This window comes from Embiotoca jacksoni, unplaced genomic scaffold (assembly GCF_022577435.1).
Source record: "Embiotoca jacksoni isolate LCO1_2020_lvr unplaced genomic scaffold, fEmbJac1.0.p SCAF_39, whole genome shotgun sequence".
Classification (NCBI taxonomy): domain Eukaryota; kingdom Metazoa; phylum Chordata; class Actinopteri; family Embiotocidae; genus Embiotoca; species Embiotoca jacksoni.
The window spans coordinates 1,166,043-1,170,186 of NW_027185391.1; positions in this window are offsets into that span (position 1 = coordinate 1,166,043).

Below are 4,144 nucleotides of genomic sequence, written 5' to 3' on the forward strand. Positions count from 1 at the left end.
TCGAGTCGGTCGGTCGGTCGAGTCGGTCGAGTCGGTCGGTCGAGTCGGTCGAGTCAGTCGGTCGAGTCGGTCGGTCGAGTCGGTCGGTCGAGTCGGTCGGTCGGTCGAGTCGGTCGGTCGAGTCGGTCGGTCGAGTCGGTCGGTCGGTCGAGTCGGTCGGTCGAGTCGGTCGAGTCGGTCGGTCGAGTCGGTCGAGTCGGTCGGTCCATCAGCGCTGCCTGAACATCTATGCATGTACACAGTTGAGTGTGGTTGTAGAAGTCGGCCGTCCACACGTCTGCTGCTCAGAGTCACGTATGTTCCACGTTCTCGTCTCCACGTGGAAGCGTGTGCACGTCCGCGTCCTGAGGAGGAGATGTGCTGTTTTCTACTTCCTGTGCTGCTCGTTCAGATTAGCGCCGTAGAAAGGGAAGGATTCGGACTCTAACAGGAACAGGAAGGAGTCCTGTGGTTCCGGTTCCAGCTGACGGTCTGAGCGGGTCACAGGTCCGACTCCTCACCAACACATCTGCTCTGTTGAAGGCATCGGGACGATGAGAATTACAATCTGACCGGCTGTTTTTCTTCGAGGTGTCCGAGGTGCAGCGCCGGTTGTCGTCCACTGTGATCCGGCGATCCGTTCTTTGGTTCTGACGCCCTCCATCTGCTGCACCGGGCCGTTTGTGTGCTGATGTATGAATCTATAAATCTTCTGAACCTGACAGTGTTGGTGGAGCGGCTCCCGTCATCACACCTCACCCGGTCAGGACGGGGATCTTCGTAAAGGTCGGTTCGGCCCGAACTCCTCCGGGTCGACTCGGAACGGTTCTTTGTCCGGCGGCCCAGTAGGAGAACAAATAAACGTGTCAAAGTTCTGCTTCACGTCAGACCGTCTCACTCTTCCTCCTCATGTAAATAGTTTTCACTCCAGATCAAAGTCGAGCAGCGTTTCATCACCTTCAGCTCGTCGTAACTCGCTGGAGGTTTGGACCGGTGTTGGATCAGCACCGAGCGGGCGGAGACGCGTCCGACTCTGTCCGCTTCTGCCGAGACGTCTCACCGTCTCCGTCCTGTTCTTCATCACCTCACTGTTCTCAAAGCGCCGCCGCCGGATTTCCTCCCGAGACGTCCCGAATCAGCCGGCGCACCTTCAACCAGAACAACCCGAAGACAAACGCCACTCGACCACTGTGTCCGCAGACCGTCATCTCCTCCAGGTTTTACTTTGAACTGTGTGAATGAAAATATTAAGGATTATGTATCCATAACCTCTGAAACAAGTGGTTGACTTGCACTAATTTAAAAACAGTCATGGGTTTGTAAAGATGAAAAACCTCAAAATGTGGCATGTTTTATTTGATGTTATGCAAACTTTAATGTCTGTAGAGTATTAGTCCGAGTTCTGTTTCTAATGCAGTATATGTGACAATTGTAAATACTTTGTGTACAATTTGAGATGGTATATTTACTACATTGTACATACATGTGATATTGTATCATTTTGTTTTTGTAAAGCAGTTAGTTTCTGTATAATATTATACAAATTGAATTATTCCAGTGTTAGTAATAAAATGTTTTGCTCTCCAGTGTGTGAAGCTGCATGACATCACAGATCAGAACTATGATTCAATAATAGACCTGGAGGCTGCAGCAGGTTCAACAGATCCACGACTCATTCTGCTTATCTGGCTCTAATAAACCCAACGAACGGGATCCTGTTAACTTCACATGAGCGTGGAGAAGTTTAGTGTGAGCAGAGGGGAATATTCTACAAAGAGAAAACTCCTGTTTCACATTAAATATGAAGAAGATAAACAAAGCGAAGGACACCCCGGGGAGGAAACCCACTGGGTGAAAGCAACAAGCTCATTTCAGATTTAGACTGAAACGTTATTTCAGGATAACATTCATCTGTTTGGTGCCGGAGGTCCACAACCTTCGAAAGAATAAACACATCCGAACAAAGGAAACTAGAATTGCAAGAAATTATCAAAAGGACCAAGCACCCCAATGAAACTCGGACCAGGCGACACATGGATGTAAGACCTGACCTGATTGGGGAACTGGGACCGCACGAGCACATCCGGGAACTTTGGCTTTCAGGAACGTCCCCGCCCCCTTTTGGGGGAAAACAAGACTCTCCGTAGACTTCAATAAAAAAAATTGCGATATTAAACCAATACGTTGTAAACCACCGGATCTAAATTACTTTAAGAATGACACCACAGGACAAAAATAGTTTCACATCATTGTTGGTACAACTAACTACACAGCAACTCTTCCGCATGACATTATTTAAACCGGTTAGTTTAAAGCAGCAGTTTGGAGAAAAGTCTCTATTGCTGCTGTCAATGCAAGGCTTTGTCCATGTTCTCCCCCAGAAGGGGGCGTGGTGATTAGAGCCAGCCCTCCAATTGCCACGCCCCTTTCTGGGGGAAAATAAACCCACATAGTAATGCTTAAGAAGGCAGACTGAATGAATCAAAGCTATATATATGTAATGTTTAAAAATTAGTTTCTCATGTCTAAATATTTTTTCATAAGTAGTCTAAGTTTAAAATGGCTGCAGATCCTTTTATTTAAACACGTTGCTTTTGCTACAATTAAGTCTGACAAAAATTCCTTTGAAGCACGTTTGTTAAGGACAGCGAAGGTCAATACGTTTTATTTAGAAAGAGCTGACAGGAAGTGCAGCTTACATGTCACTCTGTCCAATTTCACTATTTTTGTGGTTCCCAACTATGGCCACAAGAGGGCAGTGAAAGCCTGTTGTGTTACCCTGACGTAAATTAGATCAACTTCAGCTTGGATTTATCAAATTAATGACTATTCTTTCCGTTTAAACTTTACTAAAATTAATTCAGAAAGTCACCCGAGCTCGTGGACCGAGCTTTGTTTTACACCTGCAGTCCAAGTCTTCCAACGAGCGACCAACTGTTCGCTGAAGCTAACGTCCGCTACAGAAAGGCCACTTATATTTTATATAAAATTCCATCCTATGTTAATTAAAAATAATGACTACAACAATATGTACATAGAAAAATAAAATAAAAAACAAAAGACTAAATGTATGAATATGAAATTCTACTATGTGAAATAATACACTGCTCCAAAAAATAAAGGGACCACTGAAACAACTCAATGTAACTCCAATCAATCCCACTTGTGTGAAATCAAGCTGTCCAGTTTGGATCAACACTGATTGAGGATCAGTTTCACCTGCTGTTGTACAAATGGAACAAACAGGTGGAAATGAGGCAATTATCAAGACAGGAGGAGATACCGGGAGACGGGCCGGTCCACCAGGAGACGTGGAGGGGGCTGTAGGAGGACAACAACCCGGCAGCAGTTGCTCCTTTGTGCAAGGAGGAGCAGGAGGAGCGCTGCCAGAGCCCTACAAAATGACCTCCAGCAGGCCACTAATGTGCATGTTTCTGCTCAAACTGTCAGAAACAGACTCCATGAGGGCAGCCCTCCGTGTGCTAGCCAGAGGTACCCTGACTGCCATCAGGTCCCGGGATGAGATCCTCAGACCCGTTGAAGACCATCTGCTGGTGCAGCGGGTCCTGGGTTCTTCTGATGCAGGACAATGCTCGGCCTCATGTGGCTGGAGTGTGTCAGCAGTTCCTGTACGATGAAGGCATCGATGCTCCGGACCGGCCCGCCCGTCCCCCAGACCTGAATCCAATCCAGCACATCCGGGACATCGCGTCTCGTTCCGTCCTCCGACGCCACGTCCACCGCAGACTGTCCGGGAGTGGACCGATGCTTTGATCCGGGTCTGGGAGGAGATCCCTCAGGAGAACATCTGTGGTCTCATCAGGAGCATGCCCAGGCGTTGTAGGGAGTGATACAGGCACGTGGAGGACACACACACTACTGAGACTCATTTGGACTTGTCTTCAGGAATCTCCACAGAAGTTGGATCAGCCTGTGATCTGATTTTTCCACTTTTATTTGGAGTATGATTCTGAATCCAGACCTCCATGGATAATGATTTTGATTTCCATTGATCATTCTGATGTTATTTTGTTCTCAACACATTCCACTATGTAATGAATCAAGATTTGAACTGGAACATTTCATTCATTGAGATCTGGGATGTTGTTTAAGTGTTCCCTTTATTTTTTTTGAGTGGTGTACAATAATTTTTTTAATTTTTTTA